The sequence below is a fragment of the Protopterus annectens genome, chromosome 12.part0, assembly GCF_019279795.1.
Source record: "Protopterus annectens isolate FY-2018-M chromosome 12.part0, PAN1.0, whole genome shotgun sequence".
In the NCBI taxonomy this organism is placed as follows: Eukaryota; Metazoa; Chordata; order Ceratodontiformes; family Protopteridae; genus Protopterus; species Protopterus annectens.
This window is the reverse complement of record NC_056746.1, coordinates 10,885,520-10,912,019: the sequence shown is the minus strand read 5'-3', so window position 1 is coordinate 10,912,019 and position 26,500 is coordinate 10,885,520. Positions and strand designations below refer to the sequence as shown.

General features: G+C 41.0%; 1 protein-coding gene across 2 annotated transcripts in view; it reads left to right on the top strand.

The window, feature by feature from the left end:
• The window catches only part of SYT17 (synaptotagmin 17), an 859,797-nt gene that overhangs the window by 13,086 nt on the left and 820,211 nt on the right, over window positions 1-26,500 (top strand). The gene's annotated exons all lie outside the window — the stretch shown is intronic.

Sequence of the window (26,500 nt, the reverse complement as noted above, 5' to 3'; positions counted from 1 at the left end):
AATCCTCTGATACATAGATACTCTACTCAAACAGATCTGAATGGTCCTGTATCACTGCAAGGACTAATTCCAGACAGCAATCTACTGATATCTTAGTATCTGTCCTGGAACCTACCTGTTACTAGCAGCATTCAGCAGATGGACCATGTTTCTCTGACATTTTATGGGCCTAGCATTTACTGGTGCTATTATGTAGACATACCATGGCAATGCTGTTTAGTTTTACCTCATGTTATGTGTGCTTCTAGTAAACCCTTCTGATGCATGGCATTGTTCTAAAGTAGTCTGTGGTGGTCTAGTGGCCCTCAGCCTTCTCAACCTGTCAGGGTCTTTTTCATTTATTCATCCTCTGGTACCAAATTTATCTAGTTTAGGGGTGGAGAAGTTAGAGCCTATCTTGGCACTCAGTGTCTGCAAGCCAGAGAAACTAATCATAGATAGGATGCCAGTCTACAGCAGGAGGATATACACACTCACTCACACAGACCAAGCACATTTATGAAGAGTTTGTACAATGACCAGGTTACCTACAACATGTTTTTGGAAGAAATTGCTCTTCTGTTGAAAATACCATGGATGCAGGAAGAATCTATACATGCAGGCTGTGCTTCGAAGGAATCCCACCAGGGAACCAAAAAGAAGAACCAGTCACTATCCGTCATCAACACTAACCACTGCACTAGTTTGTCTTCCATCTGGCAGTGTCTTGCAGTACAAAAATCAGTGCTTGGCTATTTATTTCTTAGCCAGCTATGGAGATGTATGGAGGACTGCATGGTGCCTACTCACATCCTAGGTCTGTGTGGGTTGCATTTATTTAGGCCTAGCTTCATGTGTGCTGGAATAAAATACAAAAAGGGTGGGCTGGTTGGGAATGCATAGAATGGAACAATATTAGGTTTTCAGGTTAAGAGTGTAGGGCTGCTGAACCACGATATTTATTTGCAGCCAAGCATTATTACACTCTTGGTGGGGTGGGGGTGGGTGGGGCTCTACCATACCAAATACCAGGATGTAACTTCAGGAAAATATGATTGTTAGGGGAAATGGGGGAAAAACAAATCCTCACATTTTGGGATCTGTAAGGATGGGTTTGGTGCAGGATATCTGTGCCATTTTCAAAGGATACCTATAAATTGGTTACTGATTGATGTCCGTGGAATAATTTTGCATCTTTCATGGCCTAAAAGCCCATTTGCTTACAGCTTGCTGTACATATTAGAGTGTAGAATGATGCACCCCTGATTTTGTTGGTTTCCCTATGTGAATGTGAAGAACAATTCTTTGGCTCGCTGTTCATTGCAAAATTACATAGTGAAAACAGTGAACCAAAAACCCTAAAAAACACAGAAGTCTTTTTTTATGCAGGGAACATGCCTCCCTGCACCCCATCATGTGGAGGGGCAAGTCCCCCTGAAATTATATATGCCAACTCCATGGTCACATCACAGTGAAGAAAAGAGGGAAACCCTCAAAATATGCATTGCCAGCTTGCACAGTACAAAACATTGCTGTGAAACTCTAGCTTCATCCATTCAGTGAATGGAGCAGTGCAAGTGCATACGTAAGCTAATTTAGTTAGCTGTTTATTTATTTAGTTTTATTTAAACCATGAATGCAAATGCAGTGCGACTGTTTCATTCCTTGTGTCTGTTTTAGACATTTTACTCCATGAAGCTTTCTGTCTCTGAACATTCACTATTTCACCATATTAGACTGTTAACAAATTAACACATTTATATGACTTTGATTCCTCCATGACCATAACACAAAGGATTGTGCAAAACTTGCTGTTATAGTGTACATATAAAGGGATGTCGGACAGCTAGTCATAACAAATGAAAAATTTGAAGAAAAGGTGCTTGTCTTCTGCAGCAGACCCCAGACTGGTCTTCAGTGAAACTCTTATTCACTCTTTCTGTCTGGCTTATGTCAATCACCATCTGTATAAAGGCAGGGGTGGTCCACCCTGCTGCTTCACTCTTTGTTACCAGAAGACCAGAGAAGTGCTGTCAGTAAAGAAGAGCTGAAGAGGGCATACAGAAAAATTCTTTAACACAATACAACCAAGATAGCCTGAAAGAGCAGAGGTAAAAAGTTGGATTAGAGAGAAGACAGGCCTTCTCAGATCCCCAGGAATGCACAGTAATATGCTAAATTCATATGTGAGTACTCTGTTTTTCTTGACGTCATTTATCAACATAGTAGGCTGTATTAAGAACAACAATCCTCAAACAATTCTGCCCCATACTAGTTAGATTTTATAAATGTAATACACTGAAACCAGTGGTTTGTGGGAGTCTGGTCTCATGCTGACTGCACACCATTAACAGTGCTATGTTGAACTTTCAAAATAAAATTCAAGCTGGAATTAACATCACTGTCATGAATGTGAGTATTACATTCCCATTATATATTTGAGGACAATAAGTGTGATCCACGAAACAGCAATAATTAAAGTATGATTACATGGAAAGAAGTACCAGTTCCAAAATTATGTATTTTCTGTGGTATAGAGATCTTATAGGTTCATAGGATGATACTAGGCTATTGGCTCGGAGGCCCTTATAAGCCTAGCCAAGAATTTTGCCCATGTTTCCAAAAGTCAGCACCTGTTTCCCCTGTCCAGGAGGGACACAGGTGGGTTCCCAGGAGTGTATTTTCTGTTTCCCATCCAGTCGTCCATGTTCCTCTTAAAGAGGGCTAGAGAAGTACTATGGTTGACATGGAGAGGGTGTCTATTCCATAGATGGGGGAGTCTTTGGGACAGAAATCTATCCTGCTGACAAGTTCTATTAATGTCACAGACCAGGTTGAGGCCTTGCATGCTGGTTGCACGAGTGGAGTTTGACTTACAGATATGCAGCAACGCCATCAAGGCTGGGTCTGAGATGGCCTTGTATGCCAGACACAGGTCATCTCTGAGCAGTCTGTACGAGACTGAGTAGAGGGACAGGGCTTTTAGCCTATCAGTATAGGACAGGTGTTTGAGATCCTGGATTTTCCTGGTCAGGAACCTCTGTGGTCTCTCCAACTGCTGCATGTGTTTGGCAAAGTCATGCCGAAGGGGGCATTGTACTCAATAATGGGTTTGATAAGGGAGGACTACAGGGATGTTATGACCTCCTTGTTCCTGAATGAAATACCCTTACTTATGAGGTGGGCCATGTAGAAAGCCTTCTGTACAACGGAGGCAACATGGTGGTCAAAAGTCAGGTTACTATCAACCTGGATGCCCAAGTCCCTCACGACTGACTGCATGCTTAGTGCATTGTTATTAATGTGATAATTAGTGGGGACTAATGCCAAGAAATGCATAATGATGCATTTCTTGGCATTCAGTTTGAGGCCATGCTTCTGGCACCAGTCATTTATTTGGGTAAGGCCCTCTTGGAGGATGTTCACATCACTAGGGGAATTTAAGATAGCACCTAGCCTTTGCAGTCATCTGCCATCTTGGTCAGCCAAAAACCACTGGTTTTGGCTTGCACCTCAGAAAACTATATCCCAAACAGTAGAGGTCCCAAAACTGATCCTTGGGGTACATCGCTCATTAATGGTCTATTACTAGAGGTGGCTTCCCCTATTTTGACTGATTGGGTTCTATCAGTGAGCCAGTTAGCTACCTATACAAAACCAAACTCTGAGGGGTCAAGCATTTGGAGGTTGCCAATGTCCTTGTTTATAAGGTCCATGATAATGCATTCCATGGCCTTGCAGATCAGGCTAGTTAGGCTTATGGGCCTATAATTGCCTGCGTCAGTGGACGCTCCACTTTTGTGTAGAGGTATCACAGTGGTTGTCCTCCATTTGGCTGGGATAAAGCTGGTGCTTAGGCTTTGGTTGAATAGCGTGCCTAATGGAACTGACAGCTGATGCCTGAGTTCATGCAGGATACAGCCAGGGATGTTATCAGGTCCCATGGAGACTGTATTTTTTTGCCTTTGAGAGGCCATTAAATACCTGCTCCCTGGTGATGAGGGGAGGGGGGCAAGTGCTGAGGATGTCCTGGTTTAATGATGGCAGGGCAAAGGGGTGAAGTTTTCACTGAACCTGTCTGCCAGTAGGTTGGCTATATCAACTGCATTTGTGTATGTGGTGTTATTGACTACCAGTTCAGAGCAGATTTGGGGGTTACTTTTGAGATTGCAGACGTATGTGAAGAAGGCCTTGTGATTGTCCTTAGTGGATGTGACCAATTTCAACTCAAAGTTAACCTTAGAGGATTTCACCAGTGACCTTATTTGCTTGTTCAGACAAAGGAGAGATTGCTTCCAACTTGGCACCTGCTCCTTCTTGGTCCTGGACAGCAATTTTTTCCTTTTATTATAGAGTTTGTTTATTGCTGCTGTCCACCAGACAGGTTTCCTCTTCCTTGAGGAAGATCATTTGGTCCTGTCAGGTATTGCTGAGTCTATACAGCTATGTAGGTGCTCATATAGTTTTTTTGGTGTAGGCTTGGGCATTAATGCTAGTTCCTACTGAAGGGACAGTGTCTGAGAAGCTGCTTATACCTCCTCTCAGGAGATTGTAATCAGCTGTGGAAAAAGTTTTTTTGTTTGACCTTGACAAGGGGGGGGGGGGTCAGGGGAGATGGTAAGTTCAAAGGTGATCACTTTATGGTCAGATCTTACCAAGGAGGATGATACTGTAGGGGTGCTGCTGTGGCTACTCATGTTGGTTAGTACCAGGTTCAGGATATTTTCACCTCTCATAGGGATGTTGACCAGCTGATCTAATGTATTGGCATTGACAAAGTCAAGGAATCTCTGGGCATACATGTTTGGGCTAGAAAAGGTCTTCCACTCTATGGTTGGGTAGTTAAAGTTCCCCAGGATCAGGGTAGAGGGTTGAATCTTGATGGATTCAAGTAAGTCCAGATAGGTGTGGTGGGCATCTTGAGTCATTGGGGGTCTGTAGCTAGCTATGATTTGAATAGGTGTTTTGTCAACAGTTAACTGCACTTGGAGTGTCTCCTGTGCATCATACCATTTGACCAGCCTGGAGGTGTGTATGTCTTTGATAAATATTGAAACTTCACTTCCTTTGGCTTTGTAGCCCTTTGTCTGGGGTCTGAAAGTATGGTAGGATAAGTAACCTGATAAGGCTGGGGTGCTCTCCGCAGCTTTGAACCAAGTTTCAGTAACTGCACAAATGTCAGCATCCTCCAGGGCAAGGAATGTTTGCAATGAGTGTAGTTTCATGCTAAGACTCCAAGCATTTAGCAGCATGGCCTTTAAATTTTGTTTAGAAGAATTTTTCATGTTGATAATTTTGTACTCATGACTTTGCCTAAAAAAGCACTATGGGGAAGGCAAGAGCCTTTGCCAGAAGCCTGAAACCCAGGGGAGACGGATGAAGGCTATCTCTGGCAAAGCATCGTGGTCTGTCAATCATGTCCTCCCAGGCAGTCAGGTGCTGGATCCCCTTGGAATGACACCAGAAACTAAGCCAATTGTTAAAGTCAATCATTTTCTGTTTGTATTGAGGCATCATTCTGGGTGATGGTAGGATGCTGCTTAAAGCTAAGGACATACCTGCCTGGGACACATATTCAGTGAGCTCAATCATGTCTCTCTTTATATAGTCCAGAGAGGTATATCTCAAGTCATTCATACCAACATGGACTATGACAGAGTCATAACCAGTACCTGTTGTTAGGAGACTTGAGTACATGTGTGATATGGTGGATTCTAGCACCTGACAAGCAACTTACTGTGACTTTCTTCTTGTCTAGCCTGGTAAGGGGCACATCTGTGTGTCTCATGATAGAGTCTCCTATGACTAGTATGTTGGGTTTGTGGCCGGACCTTAGAGGCTGTGAGACACAGGGGTGTGTACTATATGTGATGCTTGGTGCTGTAGGTTGTGATGTGCATGTGCGTATTAGCTTTGGAGGTCTCTTTTATTTTGGTATGTTTTTGTTGATAACCTTCACATATGTAGAGTGTGTTGTACAGGTGTGGGTGGTGTCAGAGGTGTGGTGTTTGTAGTGTTTGTGCAGACACCCTTTTCAATGCCAGATGTAGTGGGTTGTGACTGAGACAGCAATGATTCTAGGTTCTTAATGTAATTGCATCTCTCACATATTGCGTTCCTAGGTGGTAGTAGTAGAGGGTTGTCTGTGTACATATGGGAGTTACTACACTGTCTCAGGAAGCCCATATCAACCATACTAGCAGGAGAAATGATGGGAAATTGTCCGTCCATGGTTGTCAGAATCTGTGGAAGAGAGGTCAGGGATAGTAGAGTGGATACTATCTGAGGAGAGTACCTCTAGGTGTGAGTAGGGCAGGATAAAATAAATACAGTAGCTGCAAGCGAGGGCTTCACTTACACAAGAATGCTGGTAAGGGAAAAAATTGAAGGTGAGATACCTTGCAATGGGTTAACACAGCACAGCAGTGGTGCACGATGTGCAAGCAAGCACAAACCCATGCAAATGTGGGTTTTAAACACCACAAAAACAAAAGTAAAATAGAAACACTGGAATTGCCCAATCAACCCTTGTCATTGAGCTCTTAGCTAAACACTCTTTGCCAGACCAGTTCCAGACAGTTTACTTACTCCCACTAAGTGCAGGTAGGCCCTGGTCAACACAAGATGGCATAGCAGGAAACACAGGAATCACACAAACAGATCTGGATACAGCAAAACCTGTAACCAGACTATGCTAGAGATATTTAAACTTTGCTTAGGTTGATTTTAACACAGGAAGCAGATACACACTTAAATATAAACAAAAGCAAACAAGAGTTAACTGGTTTAAACAAATTACCCAGTTAACCAAAAAAGCTCAAAACTGAGCCCTGTTCCAGCAACTTTCAATCAGATGAGTTCTAACTGCACACTGCTGCCCCTAGGGTACAGGTAACCTTCTCCAAAAAGATGTCCTGGATTAGTGCTCAAGTTTTACAAAAAGAGCTAGATTCAGGAGTTCTGAATCTAGTCTAAGCTACAGCAAACATGGTGCACCAATTTCAGAAAGAAACAGCTCAAATAAGCAGGCACAATAAGCTTTCAATCAGCAATTCCCAGCTCAGAAGGGCAGAATCTACCCTCTCCTCCCACAAGAGTGTAGACCACAAACCTTCTTAATGTAAAATAACTGGCCTAAAGTCCAACTGCTTAAACCAGAACTAAGACACTTTTAGGATAACAGACCCACTAAGCCTTCAACCAGCAATTCCCATCTTACAAGAAAGTAAGGTACCTCTTCTGCCACAAGAGTATATAGACCACAAACCTTCCTAATGTAGAACAACTGGCCTGCAGCCAAGTGCTTAAACGAAAAGGCTTAGAATAACAATTACCATTTCATCAGGCTACTAACAAGCAGTAATAAATGTAACAGCATAAATGTAATTGAATACTTTTAAGAGCAAACAGCAAAAGCAAAATAAAGTAGTAAACACAAATACAGTAAAAGCAGATGAATAAAGTGCAATTTTTTTAGGGTAAATGGAAAGGGAGGAAACAATATAATTAAAGGCTGAGAAACTAAGGGTGGGCCTTCCCAGATGATCTCTCTACTTAGTAGAACGAGCTGATGAAATGGGACTGAGTAGGGGTGGGCAACTCAAAAGCCACCAAATTTAAGAACACAAGAAGACGTGGGAGGGGAAAAATGCAGTCAGAGATATTCAGAACAAGCAGGCCACACAAACACTATATAGATATATTTCTAAGTAAAACAGCAATGCTATTTCTCAGCTCCCCACTAATTAATTGATGCTATTCACAGTTTGCAAAGGGATTCTTTGGTAACTTTTTTAATTGTGCCAAGGTTCTTTCTCGGGATATGTGTGGTAACTTGTTGATGTTTGGTTTGTCGAACATTTGCAGTTGACGTTTCAGAGGTCAAAGTATGGTCTATACTATCGTTACTTGAGTTTACTATTATCGGTGATTACATTAGTAAGCACTTAAATCTGAAATTGAATGTATGTATTACCTCAATAGATAAAACTGAATATTTAGGTTCATAGGTTCATAGGTGTGTACTTGACTAATGGCCCTGGAGCCTTTACAAGCCTAGCCCATAGGATTACCCTGGCATCGTGCCACCCAACCTGAGTTCCCAGTGCATCTGTTGAGTAATGCCACTGGAATGATCCCTGGGTGAATTTTCTATTTCCCTTCCACTCATTAAGATTTTTCTTGAAGAAGGCCAATAAGGTGCATGGGCAGTCTCTGGGTTATGAACCTGTCCCTCCAGCATGTTCTGTTGATTGTGGTAATGAGGTTGAGGTCCCTGGAGTGTGTGGTGCAGAGGGATTGGGATTTCTTTAGATGTAGCATTTCTAACAGAGCTGGGTCAGACATGGCTTTGTAAGTCAAGCAGAGATCACCTCTAAGTAGGCGATATGAGACAGAGAATAGTTGGAGTTTTTTTAGTCTGTCCATATAGGACAAATGTTTAGGGCCTAGGATCCTCTTTGTGAGGTACTTTTGTGGCCTCTCCAGTTGTTGCAGGTGTTTAGTGAGGTACATACCAAATGGGGCATTGAACTCAATGAATGGCCTAATGAGGGAAGAATAGAGGGAGACAATGACCTCTTTCTTCCTGGATGCAAAACCCTTAGTAATAGAAGGACTTTCTAACTACAGTGGCAATGTGGTGGTCAAAAGAGAGGTTGCTGTTAACCTGTGTTCCCAGATCTCTTATAATACCTTCTGTGTTCAATGGACTACCATCGATGTGGTAATTCATGGGAACTGGGTTTTTTCTAAAGGGGATGACGACATATTTTTTGGCATTAAGCTTAAGACCATGGTTCTGACACCAGTCGTTGGTTTCAGTGAGGCCTTTCTGTAGGATGTCAACATCACTCTGGGAGTTAATAATAGCTCCCAACTTGCAATCGTCTGTGAACTTTGTCAACCCGAGTCCCTTCATGTTGGTCTGGACTTCAGAGAAGTAGATACCAAACAGGAGAGGATCCAGGACCAAATCCTGTAGGACTCCACTTGTGACTGGTTGGCAGTCTGACTTGGAGTCAGCTACTTTCACACTGTGGGTTCTACCTGTGAACCAGTTTGCAACCCACCTAGTGATATAGGGGTTGATGCCTAGCTTAGTGAGTTTTTCTATGATTCCTGAGTGGGAAATGGTGTCAAAGCCCTTGGCCAGATCAAGGTAGGCTGTATGAACCACCTTGCCTTCATCCACAGCTCTGGTGCCTGACTCAAAGAAGTTGACCAAGTTGAGCAGGCATGATCTACCCTTCACAAAACTAATCTGTGTGGGATCCAGAGTTTGGAGTTTCCCTGTATCTTTTTTTATTAGGTCCATGATGATGCGTTCCATAGCTTTGCATATCAGACTCATCAGGCTAATGGGGCGATAGTTCCAGGGTCTGTAGTCGCTCCTCCTTTGTGGAGAGGGATGACTGTAGCAGTATGCCATTTGGTAAGGACAAAGCCTGAGGTGAGGCTGTGATTGAACAGGGGACATAGGTGAGGTGCCAGTTCACTCTGTAGTTCATGTAGCATAGAGCCAGGGATATTGTCAGGTCATATAGAAGCTGTATTCTTGGCCTTGGACAGTGCTGTTTTAACCTGTGCAGCAGTAATACTGGGTGCCTGGCAATCTACTGGTATTGTGACGGGTCCCTTGGGGGGGAGAAGGGTAAAGTTGGCACTGAGTCTGTCAGCCAGTATATAGGCAATATCTGTTGGCTCAGTATAGGAGGTACCATTGTGCAGTAGCTCAGAGCAAATCTGGGTGTTGCCATGGAGATTCTTTACATAACTATAGAAGGCCTTGTGGTTGTCTTTACTATCTGCTGCAATTCTGTTTTCATAGTTAGCTTTAGAGGATTTGATGAAGGATCTCAACTTTTTGTTGAGGCTGATAAGGGAGTTTTTCCAGGCTTGGGACTTCACCTTATTCTGCATCAGTTTCCTCCTTCTGTTGTAGAGTTCATTTATGGCAGGGGACCACAAGATTGGCTTCCTTTTTTGGAGGAGAGTGCCTTGGTTCTATTGGGTATGGCGAGATCCATGTATTTGTGTATGTGTTCATACAGTGCACTGGTGCATGATTCGGCGGTCATGCAACTGATCTCCATTTGCATGAGTGGCATGAAGTTAGCCACCTCTGTTTTTAGGAGCCCAAAGTTAGCTTTGAAGAAGTTTTTCATGGTGGTTAACTTTGTGAGGGGGTGGGAGGGATGTGGAATTCCAAGGTGATTAGTTTGTGATCAGATCCAACCAGGGAGGAGTTGACTATTGATGTAGAGCAATGGTCGCCCATGTTAGTAATGACCAGGTCAAGGATGTTGCTACCTCTAGTGGGGGTAAGAACGAGCTGGTACAGGGCATTGGATTTAATGAATTCCAGGAAATGTTGGGCAAGTGTATTGGTACATAAGTAGTTTTCCCAGTTAATGGAAGGTAGTTGAAGTCACCCAGTATGAGAGTGTTAGGTTGGACCTTAATATTCTCCAGGGTGCTTAGGAACATGGAGTGTCAGTCTAGGGACATGGTTGGGGACCTATAGTAGGCTACGACCTGAATCGCTGTCTTACCCAATTTTTACCATTTTTTTTATGTAAAATACCATGTATGTAAAACATAGTAAAAGCCAGGTTTCAGCTGAAGACATTAAAAAGTATGTGTCAGAATTTTCCATGTTACTGTGCAAAATCAGTATTCAGATTTACTTTAGGGTTTAGGCAAACAAAACATTCATAACACAAAAAAATTCCCTAACAGAAAATAGTTTTTTTTTAATTATAATGATCAGCTGATTATGAACCAGTCTTAGGTGAGCACATACACACAACATCCTTTTTCTATTCTGAATTGCTGAACTATTAACAATGTTCTTAATGTTTTACTATTTCCCCATGGATGTGTCTAGTTTCTATTGTTACAGGAAAATAAGGGCATTTGAGGGCACTAAATATATATATGTCCACAAACAAAGTGTAATTATACTGTGCTTTACAGAGAGTCCAGTTTGCAGATGAATATCGAATGACATGTCGCAGTGGTTTGTCATAAGGCTGAGGAGGGATAGCCTTGATGGTTGTTTCAATTAAATATAATAAGAGAGAGCAACTTCAATTTAAGATCATTTAGCACTGAATGTAGAGAGAGGTTAAAAGGTGGAAATGTGAATTTCTTTTAAACTTCAAACAATAAAGAAGGGGGTCACCAAGTGTTCCATTAAACTTAACATGATGGAATTACTTAAAAGGAAGGGAAACAGTCATAGGATGTACAGATAGAAAACCTGAGAAGAAAACCTTTGAAAGTTAGAGATGATGTAACACAAAAGATGAATTTTGAAGTTTCCCATAAATGTTTAAAATGTTAAGCCTAATTAGAAACTACAGTTGAAGAGAAAATATAAGATTTAACAAACTGGGGTCAGCCACCATTCCAAAAGTAACTGCCATTCACATCAAAGTCTTTCTTACAAAGATAGTATAAAGAAATGAATCGTCATTTTTAAAAAGTTCTACCAGTTTAACAAATTCAGTTGCAGAGTTTGGAGTGAGTAATTCACCTAGTCTATTTTTTTAGAAGTATGTTATGATGTGTGAAATGGATTAAAACAGAAACATGCCCCACTGAATTGGATAATGCTTAAATTCAAATAATGTCTGCAAATACATATTAACCTTTCAGAAATAAATGAGGGGCAATGCCTGACTTAGGATATTAAGTCAAATAGTCGCTTCATTTATTTTATTTGTTTATTTTTCTGTATATTTACCCTATGAATACTAATACATTTTAAGGCTATTAATTTCAGTGTACTTTGACAGTGTCTCAATTCTGCTTGCATCAGTGTATCCAACAATGCTAAGTTTTCATACTAGCTTATGAAATTATTAAGCATTAAAAAAAAGTATATATATTTTTAATCATTTAAATATGAAAGTGCACGTGCAGAGGACAGTTTACTATCAAAAGTCCAAGCATTCATACATCAGAAATGCAGGATCTTGAGGTGGAAACATTGAAATCTACCCCTAATAAAAACCACAATATTGAATCCTGGACTTGCCCCCCCCCCCCTTTGCAGGACCCATGTTAGTTCTTGTTTCTGTGTTCACGTGAGTAGGGTGCTCTGTGATTTGGTACAATTTCGGGGTTGTAACTGTCTGGCACTGTAAAATTCAATGTTTCTGCCTCAAAATCATGCATGTTTGATGTACAAATGATTGCATTTTTGAGAGTAAATTGCTGAGGACAACTAACAATCTATGTGATAGGTTTCCTCTTCTGTATCTTAGAAATATCTTTCAGTTGTTGCAGAGAATCTTGCATTTTCACACAGTTTCTGTGGAGGAAAGCTAGAAGACTAATGCCTGAAATGTGCTTCTAGAAAGCACTGTATATAGAAACTGTGAAAAACAGACAATCTAGATGCAGTGCAAACACTCTAATTCTCAGCCAGATAAATAAGAATTAAGCCAGACTTGTGGCCTAGAAACCCCTTCCAATTTCTCTGCATCATTATACAATGAACAAACTGCCTCAGTGTCACTATGTAACTATATTCAAGCTCAGGTATACTGTAATGTGTAAAACTTAGCAAAGGTAGAAGCAGCGACAAGTTATACAATGGAACATAAATAGGGAATATAATATATGTGTAGTCTATGGGGCACGGCAAAAAAAAAAAAGTATTATGGCCTACTTTGTTCTGTCTTCTCGAGTTTCTGTTAACACTATGTGCTACATATGTGGCACATTGGCATGCATAACCCATTTGTTTGAGACAAACAATGTAGTGATAAATCTTTACTTAAGATGTTGTAGTGTGCACATGATGTAGTCCTTTGCAAATATAAGAACTTGGCTGATAGAGTCCAGCACCAACAAGTGCACTAGTGCCAGAGAACACACTGACTGTACCCTGTTTTCCATGCAAAATATTGCGAGTAGTTTGGTCCAACTTCGTGTACACATTTTGGTCCTATAACACAGGGAAAGCTTCTGGCTGATAAATTTGCTGCAATGATTGAATGAGAATTGTCTGATGGCAAGCAGAGTGCCAGATGTGGTCCTATGGCTGCAATGTACTCTCGCCTTGTGTGTGATCTATATGGAGGTTTGCTGAAAGTGATCATAATACATCTGTTATTCACATGGACAAATTAGATGAGTCTGAAGTGTAATCTGGCTATTAATATTGGTGTGTGTTACTGTAGGCTCAGTTCAGTTGCAAAAGGTCTAACATCTGATCTCCAGTACTGGTAAGTGTGCAGCACTGTACTACCAGATGTGAACAAGCACATGAATAACCCATTCAAACGAAACTAAAATGATAACGGTGAAATTGTCAAGATCAAATGCATAACTGCAATCATTGACAACGTGTGATGTGAGAAATGATGACTGGACTCAACAATTATTAGTGATGGTCCATTATAACAAATGTAGGTATTTGCTTACATTGCAGTACTTGCATGTACTTTATGCAATTGTTTAAACTACAGCTGAAAAAAACATCTGTAGTCAACAATTTGCTGGACATAAGATTATGTTTAATACTCAAACTAATCACTATCACAATAATAAGGCCATGGGTTTACTATGATAATGAGTACGGCCTGCTTAGTAACAAGTTATAGGACTACATGTTACAAGTTGCCTTCATAACAATGTCTCCAGATACTAGCAAACATCAACACAGTAAAGCTAAACAGTTCAATATGTCATGTGAGATAAGTAATATTGCCGATGTTGAATCGGTCCAGCAGCCTTACATATCCAGCAGGAGCAGAGCCACTTCCTCATGTGATTTTACTTGCAGATGCTTCTTCAGAGACAGCCAGCGATCAAATTGACTGCCAATGGCAATACGCATTTGTCCACGCTTCGCATCCAGATCTTTCTTCAATCTTTTCTGGGCCAACAGTGTTACTGACTTGCGCTTCCCATTTGTCTTGAATCTGTTGGTGCACATGGTTGACCGTATGTACCTAGCACTTTTGAGAACTGCAGAGGAATTGACATGTGTCAATGTTAATATACCTTACTAACCTGACCATTAGAGATTACATTGTTCTTCACATGCACAGGAGTTTGTCAGTTGCATTCTGATATGAGACATATGAAGTAGCATTGTTGCGGATTGCATTGTGACAAAGATGCTCATAGTAGAGTACTTTAAGTCAAGGGATGTGATCAGAGACACAGATTAGGCAGTTGATAATGATTCAGTGGTTAACATTCAAGACCTGAGTAATGACCTTGCTCCTTAGCAGGGTCACTAATTGTATGACAGCTGTGGAATGGACGTAATGGAAAAGGATGAACTGTTGACATTAACTGAAACACTTACATGTACTGCAGTATGCATAAAAGTCAGTAGTGAGCTTGTGGAGAAAGGTTATCTGTTCCTATGTCCCTGCCACACATACCTCATGAAATCCCTACCAACTGTCCCCTACCTTGTATCTATAAAGAGCAGGTCATAAATGCCTTTTCAAAGGACAATCTATGGGAAGGTCAAACAAAATAGTGCTTACACTGACCCTGCAAAGTACAGACCCATTAGCCTGACTACCCTTACCTGAAAGTTCATGGAAATAATCCTCATGGACCTTGTAAACAAAGATACAGGTAATCTCCAAGCAATTGTCCCTACTCAGTTGGGAGTTCACAAAAGGAAGATCATGCCCGGTAAGCCTGGTGGACTTGTTCGATAGAGTCTGCAGGGTGCTGGACTAAATGAATTTGCTGCAATCAGCCAAGCTGGAGTAAGCCAACATTTGTGACCCTATCCTAGACTCAGCCATCATTGACAAACACAGACAACTAGGTAGCAACCTATATATCACTACTAGGGTCGCTAACTGGATGAATAACGAGGTCATATGTTCAAAATAGGGCAAGTCACCTCGAACAAAAGAGCTGAAAACAGTGGTGCTCCACAGGGATCAGTCCTGGGACCTGTGCTGTTTGGAATCTATTTGTCCAAAGTGCAAGAGATAGCCAAAGGTTTGTGGTGGACTACAAACTGGGATCGGTCACATGTCAACTTGATGGAAGCGGGTGACACACAAGGAAATGACAGGCGGCAAAGTCAGGGGTCTTGACCTCAATGCCAATAAAAGTTATGATTGCTTGCAGTAAAAGCAGTGTTTACTCTAAGTACCACATCAATAGCAACACCGTAAGGATGCACTCAGTGGTGATAGACGTGGGCACTCCAGGTGACAGCAAACGTACCTTATACCACCATGTCTACACACGGTTATGATATGAAAAGTTTTCAATACTATGCAATCCAGAAAAAAAGTGAATTGCATCCAGAACCAAAAACAGTTATAGCTCCCAGTACTATTCCCTCATGAGGCCAATAATTGAGTAAAAAGACTTTTTGATCTGTCCTGTCCCTGCTACACAAACACCATGACATCCCTAGATTCTACAGTTCTCATCTCACAACCTTCAAAGCACCTGCTGCAACTGCTAAATAAAAAATAAGCAGTTATTCACAAGGAACAATGAAGGTATTTAGCATCGGTCCAATGTGGATTACCTAAAGTCACTGTCACTTTATTCTCTTCCATACAGACTAGTCATAGGCGATATCTGCCTTAAATAGAAGGCGATATGACCCAGCTGTATTGGCAATGATGTACAAGAGTAACATAAGTGGTAAATGGGTTACTCACTGAAAATACCTTAAGTTGTTGATGGACAATAATAAAAATTGCTACAGGAATGGCTTGTCTACCCAAGGTTGACTAAACCTTTGGATCAGACTGCCAATTCATAGGTTCATAGGTTCATACTAGGCTATCTGCCCTAGGGCATTTATAAGCCTAGCCAGAATGTGTTTGGCTTTCGCCACCCATTTTAAATTAATTTTGCTATGCCCTTTTTCGAGGTTAGTATACTGTGCCTCTGTCTAACAGTGACACAGAAGTGATACCCGGGTTAAACCTACGATCTCCCATCCACTCATCAAGATTCCTCTTGAAGAGAGTCAATGAGGGACTCTGCCTAACCTGGACTGGGATTTTATTCCAGAGTGAAGGGAGCCTCTGGGTTATGAATCTGTCCCTCCAGCATGTCCTATTTATTTCAGTGCTGAGGTTCAAGTCTCTCGCGCACATAGCTCGATGGGATCTAGATTTTCTGAGGTGCAGCATGTCCATTAATTCCGGGTTGGACATGGCTTTATACATCAGGCACAGATCACCCCTGAACAGGCGGTATGCCACTGAGTAGAACTGGAGTTTCTTTAACCGGGCAGCATATGGCATCTGTTTGAGCCCTTTGATCCTCTTGGTGAGGTACTTTTGGGGTCTTTCCAGTTGCTGCAGGTGTCTGGTAAGGTACATCCCAAAAGGGGCATTGTACTCAATTATGGGCCTGATGAGGGATGAGTAAAGAGGCACGATGACCTCCCCTGATCTAGATGTGAATCCCTTCATGATTAGGTGGGCTATATAAAATGTTTTTCTAACCACTTTGGCCACGTGGTTGTCAAATGAGAGACTGCTATCAACTTGGGTCCCCAGGTCCCTAATTACTTCTTCTGTACTTAATGGATTACCACCTATGTGGTAATTTGTGGGCAGTTTGTTTTTGCCAAAGGGGATGACTATACACTTTTTGGCGTTTAGCTTGAGGCCATGGCTCTGGCACCAGTTGTCTGTTTCTATGAGGCCCTTTTGGAGGATGCTTGTGTCGGCTGGAGAGTCGATTATGGCGCCCAGTTTACATTCATCTGCGAAATTGGTCAGCCACAGTCCTTCCGTGTTGGCCTGTACCTCCGAGAAATATATACTGAACAAGAGAGGTCCCAGGACTGAGCCTTGTGGGACACCACTTGTAACTGGTTTGGAGTCTGACATGGCTCCAGCAATTCTAACCTTGTGGGTTCTGTCCTTGAGCCAGTTTGCAACCCATCTAGTGACATAGGGGTTTATATTTAATCTGGTGAGCTTATCTATAATGCCCGAGTGGGGTATTGTATCAAAGGCTTTTGCGAGGTCCAGGTAGGATGTGTGGACCACCTTCCCCTCATCAATGGCCTTGGTGACTATTTCAAAGAAATCAACCAGGTTTAAGAGGCAGGATCTGCCCTTAACAAAGCCGAACTGGGTAGGATCCAGTGTCTGTAGGTCCCCAATATCTTTATTTATGAGGTCCATGATGATCCTTTCCATAGCTTTGCAGACCAAGCTAGTCAGGCTTATGGGGTGATATTTTCCAGGATCCGTTGAGGCACCACCTTTGTGGAGAGGGACCACTGTTGCTGTACGCCACTCTTTGGGTACATATCCTGTAGTAAGGCTGAGATTGAACAGTAGTTTTATGTTTGGGTTTAACTCTTCTTTGAGTTCATGTAGGACGCAGCCCGGGACACCGTCTGGTCCCATTGATGCTGTGTTTTTTGCTTTGGAGAGGGCGGCTCTTACCTGAGCATCTGAGATGTCAGGGGGGCAGTACTCTGCTGGGATAGATATTTGCCCTTTTGGTGGGGAGGAGGGGGAGAAGTTTGCACTGAACCTGTCAGCTAGGATGTTGGCAATATTTTGTTCAACAAAGTGTCTTTCGAACACTCTGGAAATGGAAAACGGATGGTTGGAGCAGGTGACTAAAATTGTTGAAAGTGTTGCACCAGGTACCCTATATGACCAGGGCAATAGTTGCTGATTGTAAAAATAAGGCTCTAAACATGTCTTTGAAGGGCCCTATGTCCATGAATGTAGTGAGTTGAAATGATCCTATGATCCTATACACCTATAAATTCTACTCTGATATGAGTGTCTTGTCTGAAAATATTCAGTCTAGCATTGTGCAAGTTAGTCTGAGTATAGCAGGGTAGTGTAATGATCTTGTCTAGTGTCTTGCATAGTATGTTAATCTTGTCTAGTGTCTTGCATAGTACATTAGATATAGTCACATCTACCTGAAGTGATGTGTGGAGAGTATACGACTAGTGAACCCTTTGTATATTTCCAACTATTTTTATGCAGTACAAGCTGCATCATATACACTGCTTATGCCTTAACTTTTATATGCATTATGTTTAAGACATGTTGTGGACTGTATGCTACTACTGAATGTGTTTGTAAACTAGGTAATTTATGCATACTTTCCAGACTTATTGTAAGGGAAAAAATAGTATTTGTCAGTCTGGAATCACATGACTGACAGACGTCGATGCTGTGACAGAGAAGTTCTTCATCATTAAAACATGGGATTTAAGCTGCTGGGTAAGGACAAAGCCACGACCGTACTGCCTTTGTTAGTGTGCCAAGTAAAAAATTGCCAGTGAAAAGACATGTAAAAAAAATCTGAAGGTTATGGTGCTAAAGGTTAGTAGTCTGAACCAGGACAGTGCACCCACTGGAAGCAGTCCTCACCTTGGAAGATGCAGATATTTGTGTAGTCATGGGGTTCTGGTTTCATAAAGTGGACAGCACATGAGTCATACAAGGCTACAACCTCCGTCCTACCTTTCAGACCAGAACTTGAAAGTGGACAAGTAAGGGAGGCAGTGTATCGGAATTAAGGACAAATATGCCACCCAATTGGCAAAACAGTACGACTCCCATGGAGAAAGTTGAGGTGCAAGTAACCAGTGGTAGGACACCTATTCAAGTCATTGCCAGCTGCAGGACCCCTCCATGAATGTGGAGACACTGTCTGCCTATTTGGGTCTACTTAACATTATCAGGATACATCCAAACTACCTGGTTTTGGTGGACTTAACTACGCATCCATGGACTGTCAATTAATTGTGGTCTAACTCAATTTTCCAAAGGTTACTCCAAATTCTTTGAGTACTCCAAATTCTTTGAGTACAGTGCCCTGGAACATCTGTATGACACCACACAAAGGATGCAAACATCCATGATGTAGTGCGTACTAATATATGGGGCGACTCAACCACCACCACTTTTAGTTTTTCCGTACAGAGGTCTGACCTTCAATGCATCTCATTGAAAAGAAAGTATCACACTGTTGTCCCCCCCAAAATATCTGGACTGTACCTGTACCCTCAGAAGTGAGTGCACCTATGTCAAGTTAACACCAGTTCTTTATACCAACACCAGTTAACAGCATTGACCTTCCATCCCTAATAGCATCCAGAAAAAGATACTCAATGAAGCACCTGTACCCTCAGAAGTGAGTGTCACCTATGCAGAGTTAACACCATACCAACACCAGTTAACAACATTGACCTTGCGATCCCTAATAGCATCCAAACAAAAGATACTCAATGAAAATAAAACCAGCCTGGTGGTGAACTGTAAAAATGCCTGAGAACAAGAGGAAGAAATGGCTGTCAGAGTAAGAGCTAGCCAGAACTCAACTGGCAGCACTCGCTTGTCGGCTGAAGCAAACAAATCATACTTCTGCATAACTACTTGTAAGCAAAGGGGAAGTACAAATTCATTTATGCAATTAAGGAGAACAGTAAGGCTTTCTTTAGTGACATCCATCACCTGACAGGAAAGACCCTGATGTGTGCCTAAGTGTATTAATGATACCTTTCCAAGCACCAACACCGACTGGATAAAGCTCAAAGGTCCATCCGAAGGAAAATGGTTTTCAGCATCTGTCCTATGTGGATCTGAAATAACTGTGACTGTATTCTGTTTTATACAGAGTACTCAGGAGGTGAACTATGACTTGCACACAAGGCAATGCTTGACCCTGCTTTACTGGAAATTCTGCATACCTGCAAGTCAAGTAGTACACGGGTGACTCGCTTTTAAGACTGGTATGTGACAGTAGTCGATACTGTTGGACGGATTGGTCTGTCTAAGAGAGGTTACCATACCTTTGGAATGGAGTCACACATGTAAAGCAGGGTAATTTCTTCGCCCTCTTCACAGACAATCTGTTCCATTGGATGGCTACCCATAAATTCAACCCCTGGGGTTCCACCTGTGTCCACCTTGAACAGGGGTATAACTGTTGATCATCATGGAAATAAGAGTAGTACTTGGATAGGCTTTTAAAAGGCCCTAGGGCCACTAGCCTAGTAAATTCCTATGATGCTATGATCCTATAAGTTGAGCGGGATGTCCATAAATAAAAAAAAGCCAGCTATACAGACAGATAAGTTAAGTGCATTAGTACAGGAAAGCATTGCCAGGACAACAACAACAGGCACACACACAGACAGATGCACACAGGCACGCATGTGGACAAAGCCAGAAATGAAGGGGTGCTACAGAAACATTGAAAATGTAGAAAGAGTGCTGTTACAAACATAGAACATTGAAGGACTAACATGTTTTGGACTTGCAGTCATTTTCTAAAGAGTTGCAAGTCTGAAACATAAATAGTACAGTGATGGAATTGTTTTCAAATTTGCATGAATTTTTTGAAGTGTAACAAGTATGAAACAGGAATAGCTGTCATTACTTTTTGACAGGAAATATAAAGTTGACAGGATTTATCAGAAAACTGCAATGTGAACAATGCAGCAAAGCAAATGGTGCAATACTATAGTCCTTTAGTGAGAATTATTATTTTATTTTATTTATTTTACATTTGTTAACCGGGATAGTCCGACTGGATACATGTCCATTTACAGCGGAGGCCCGGGGAGAAAAGCTCCAAGCAAGACAATATGAGACATTTACAGAAGTAACAAAAAACATAAACATTTAAAGCAAGGTGAGGTTAGTCATTACATGATATGTAAATTAATAGCTTAAATTTAGTTAGTTTACTTAATAATTATACATGATGACAGCAAATTATTATAATAAGGATTACTCAGATAACCAGGATCTAGGAGTAGTATATTCAGAGAGATAGCTAGCCAGGGTTAAAGCAATGGCAGGTAATATCAGACCCCAGGTAGCCTTTTAGTTTAGTTTTAAATTGGTTTAAAGAGGGAGTGAGGTAATATCAGGAGGGAGTTTGTTCCAAGTTTTCCCTGCGGAGTTGGTAAGGAGAGAGTCACCAGCTGCGTTATTAGTTTTACTTGTTTGTATAAGGAGACGACTGGATGACCTCAGTGGTCGAGGGTTATTGCAAGGGGAGATCAATTTTTTGAGTGAGGGAGGGTATTCAGGGTTATATAAAATTTTGTGGGTCAGTACTAGTAGGTTATAAGAAATTAGTTTCGGTAGCTCAAGCCAGTTAAGCTGGGTTAAGTTGGTACAGTGGTGGGTTCTATATGGTAACCCAGTAACAAACCTAGCAATGTGATTATAACAGATAGTGAGCTTGTTCATGATCGCTTTATTAATATTATGTAGTAAGGGGGATGAGTACAGTAGGGTAGAGAGGAGATGGGTTTGGGCAATGGCAGATTTAGCTTGGGGGGTCAAGAAGCTTTTTATTCTATATAGCGAACCTAGTTTCTTATTGATTGATTTAATCATTAGGTTTACATGAGTATCAAATTTTAGGTTGTTATCTATAGTTACCCCTAATAATTTTGTCGAGGGATCCGGAGAGATTATTGTCCCGTCCTTTGCTTGGATTGTAAAGTTGAGGGGGCTTGACCTTTGTGTCGGTGAAAACAGTAACATTTTTGTTTTTTTTGGATTAAGTATCAGACGACGACTAGAGAGCCAGTTTTCTACTTTGCTGAAAGTAGTTTGGGTCAAAGATTGTAACTCTATAGGGGATGTTCCAGAGCAAATCAGCGTGGAATCATCTGCATATTGAATGCAACTAGCATTTGATACAACTGTGTGCAGGTCATTGATGAAGATTGAGAATAATAGTGGTCCTAGGATGGATCCTTGTGGGACTCCCAGAGTATTGGGTTGAAAGTTAGAAAGTTTGGTCTGCCATAAAACTGCTTGTTTTCTACCATTTAAGTAGGATCTAAACCATTGAATAGCAGTAGTGTCCAGACCAAATGAATGCAATGTATCAATTAGTAATTTATGGTCCACCATATCAAAGGCTTTGGACAGATCCAAGAATAATGCTGAGGAGATATTATTGTTATTACGATAGGTATTTATGGTATTGGAGAAGACAAGAAGGGCTGAGGTAGTGCTATGGAGAGGTCGGAAACCATGCTGAGTGTCAGCTAATAGGTGATTGTCAAGTAAGTGTTGCATAAGCTGTTTCTGCACGCATTTTTCCATTATTTTTGCTAGGGAGAAAAAGTAGAGTTGAGAGATATGGGGCACACATACACATCTGTACAAAGCCAAAAATATGTTTGGTGGCATAAGCCAATAAACAATGATAATTTGAAACATTTGCACTTAGAAAAATAGCACATAGATGGAATTGTAGGTATAACATTTGCACGACATATCACAAGGGCCTGAACTCTACAGGTACAGGGATGGAATAACAGGTTTAGCATTTGCACAAACTGTCTGAAGGGTCTCAGATTTGAATCAAAAATAATTTATTTCGCATTTGTTAATTTGGTTATTCTTGCTGGCCTGCATGGCCTTTTTCAGAGAAATGAGGAGAAAAGATCCAGATTCCATAAAGTTAGATATGCAGTTAGTATAGAACATCGGACGGAAAAGAATGTGTTGTGAAATACATAGCAAAATAAATGGATAAAAGTAAGTGATCTACACCATAACACAATAGAAGAAACATAGAATACTAATATCAAAGGACAAACGTAAAAAATAAGTGCAATATGACAGGGATTAATATAGAAGTTATGGAACAGGGAAGTCAGCTTAAGAATGCAAGTATGCCTCGGATAAAAAAGAAGATGAGTCATTGAGCAGTACCAGACTTAAGACATGCGGTGAAATGTAGTAGAGGACAGCTAGTGGGAGTCAAAATTGCTTATATACACCATGAAGCCATTAAATTATTTTGTATACACAGACACAAACAAATCAAGATGTGGCATCAGGAACAACATATCTAGAATTAGGGCAGTAGGAACACACATCGTCTTATTTTGTTTTCAAACATATTAGAGGCTTATTCATCTGTAGTTATAGTCAGTGGCTGGAGTCCATAGGTTCTATATACTGTATACGGTAGTGTTTAGGTACTTTGTTCTATATACTATATACGGTAGTGCTTAGGTACTTCTTATCCTTCCAACTGTACTTCTATGTCTTTCTGAGCGTAGTTAGCTTTCATATTACTGACAGCAATACTATTAATTTCTGTCAAAAACAGCTGTGGTTATGTTGTAACACCGATATTTATGTGAGATAGGAGAAAAGGTGCTGAATTGCATATATAAATCATTACACTAATTAACAGTTGGTGGCTTATTTTTTTTACATTAGAAACACATGTAATTCACATGAGAGAGTCATCAACGGCCTGAACAAGGGGAAATTTGTGCATGCTGCCTACCTAGCATTAGCCAAGGATTTTGACACTCTGCCCCACTCTTGGCATCCTTGAGAATGGCACATGGCTAGGAATCAACCCTTACAGCATTATGTGTTGCTACATGGCCCATGAAATCAGACCTCATCTGTGTGGTATACAGCATGGTCATTCTTCATCATGGAGCAATAGTCACTCAACAGTACTTAGGCTTAGCTGGCTAAGCATCTACGTCAGCTTTTGGACAAGATGCCTATTATATACCTATGAACTCAGCTACCTCATATATACTTACCATGGTGTTAGCACTGAAATACTGCTCAGAAGTTGATTATAATGTATTAAGATGCTGGTATAAATAGCTTCACTGCACCTTCTACCCAAGATGGAACTATCAGCCATGATGAGGTCTACACCACTGCTTTATATGAATACCTGTATACCTGCACTGACTCGGCCATAAGTCATATGACCCATACAAGCTCAGCAAGGAAGAGCAAACATGCCTGATGAACAACTGGCATTAAGAGGCTTTACAGTAAGAGGTAAAGTGTAAGAGTGGGCAAGTCATACTAAACGGATACACAACGCTATCAGCTTAATCTAATAAGACTTGTTGTGAAGTCCTCCAAAGCAAAGTACGAGTACAAATTAGGACAACCACAAGACATTCATTAGTTACAGCTGGAACCTAAAAAGGAAAGGCATAGATTAGTGCAGAACTGGTAGTTAAGTTAACACATATACGGAGCCTGTGGATATAGATAAACAGTTGGCTTACAGCTTATGTGAAAACTTCACTCCCCTGTCCACACCGCACATACATCATGACAACCCTACCAAGTATCCCCTACCTTGCACCTCTACAGAGCATGTCATAAATACCATCTCTAAGACCAAAAACACAGCATTTGTGGGACCTGAGAACATGGTAGTGCTTCCTCTGACTGTGAAAACTATTGACCCATTAGCCTGACTAGCTTTCTTTGCAAGGGCATGGATCTTATAAGCCCAGAAATAGTTCCTCTCCAAACATATGAACCTACTCAGTTTGGATTTGTGATCTGGGAGATCATGCCTGGATAACCAGGTATAGTTCGAGATAGTGTGCAAGGTGCTGGACAAAGGGAAATCCAGACATTCAACCTAGCTGCACTTATCCAAGGTGCCGTACACTATCCCCTACTCAGACATCATTGACAAACTCACCCAAATAGGTCTCAATCCATATATCATTATCTGGGTCACTAACTAGCACAGCAATGGAACTTTTATAGTCCAAATAGAGAAATCCACCTCCAACAACAGACCTGTAAGTGACTGGGACTTTACCGTCTCTGTAAGGCACATGCTGGAGTCACTTGATCTTGTTAGTTAGAAACCTCTGAGATATCTCCAATTGCTGTAAGTGCTTTGTATGGTACATGTCAATAGTCAATTATGGACCTGATTTGTGGCAAGTATAGAGGGGGTTATAACCTCCTTTGCTATACAGGTGATGTCTTTGCTAATCAAGCGTGTTACGTAGAAAGCCTTAGTTACCACAGTACACACAGGGTGGTCAGAGTACAGGGTGCAGTGTAATTCTGATACCAGATCTCTTACACCTTCATAGGTACATAGGGTGGTGGTGTTAATTGTCAGTCACAAAATGAGAGCCCCAGTTTTAAGTGGCTTGCCTGTACTAAATAGGACTATTACTGTAGTTATGCCATGACAGACCTTTACCCCACCACCACCACCAAGAACTTTGGACTTCACAGTCACACTACATATCCATGGTAAATCTTACCAAACTAGTATTTGTGCACATTTTTTTCTGAATGAATTAAATGAGTTACACCTACAGAGTGAAATCGTAAATATATAATTGTCAACCTTCGTTCAGCAAAACAACTTGGCGGTCAGTCTGAGACTCATAACTTTCACCCCTAAGTGTAACAAGACCAGATCTGTATCCCTAGCCAAGAACCCAACCTTAATCCTAAAACACTACATGTGACTCATACAGACAGCTTCACTCACAGTTACACTAACTTCATAAAGAACTTCCTGTCCATTAGGATGGAACATAGCCATGTAAACAACCATGCAAGTATACATGCAAAAGGAAAATATGTATATATCTATGCACAGCTAATTTACTGTCTTTCACACTTAGTTGTGAAGTAAACCAGGAATGGTCCCAAATGCATGTGATAGGGGAAAAAATGGACTTGTAAACAGAATTTATGCAGAAAAACCTCCTCTAACAAACAGTAGAGGCAAGGCTTAGTATTACAGTCTGCAGATAAGACCATTTATTGTTATTTGCTGACACGTCTTGCTCATTAAACTGCGCATAACTGCACCATAAGGGACCAGAGAAACAAACAAAACATACATACAAATGTATCAAGCACACGCATTAAAGCCTTTCAAGCTTTCCAATATGCCAAAACACTTGTTCCCATAATAAATGTCCAGGCTGTTCTTAAAATAATCTAAAATAGTACTTGCTTTAATGTAATTTGGTAGTCTGTTCCAAGCATCAGCTACTCTGTCAGAAAACCAATTAGTACACTTCTCATTCCTATAGAATCTTCCACATAGGTTAGCGGACGATTCTCCAGTACTTTTTGATAACCCCAAATATTCCCAGCAGTAGGTGTCCTTAAATGCCCTATATGCCTGAATAAGATCTCCTCTTAAATATCTGTACGAGACACTGTACAAGTTCCGATATTTTATTCTTTCATACTAACTTAGATTTTCACATCCACGGATGACCACTGCATATTTCCACTGTAATCTATCCAGTTTATTCCTGCTTGTTTTCCTGTAGGGTCTACATATTGTTATTCCATACTCAAGTAAATTTAATACTGTTCCTAGTTAGAAAAGCAGAAGACCTCAACAGTTTGACATGGCATTTAAAAAAAAAAATAAATCATGATTCAAAGCTGCCAGGATGTTGCAGTTATAAATAAACAGCTTTTCTCCAAGAGTAATGGATGAAATAACTCACGAAGAATTCCAATTTAGGTCTTCCACAATATGCTAAAAATAAATGGCAGGGAATAATCGATGAGACCCAAAAGTACAGGAAGACTAAAATACAAGCAGAAATTGTGATGTGGTATACTGCAGACCATTCAAAAAAACGAGTACAACAATGGGAGCATGACACAATTATTTCCTGCAAACTATTTCTCACAACAGGATACACTGCATGAGCATGTGCTGGTGACTTTCACTTACCGAATTGTACTGGCAACAAGCTCCC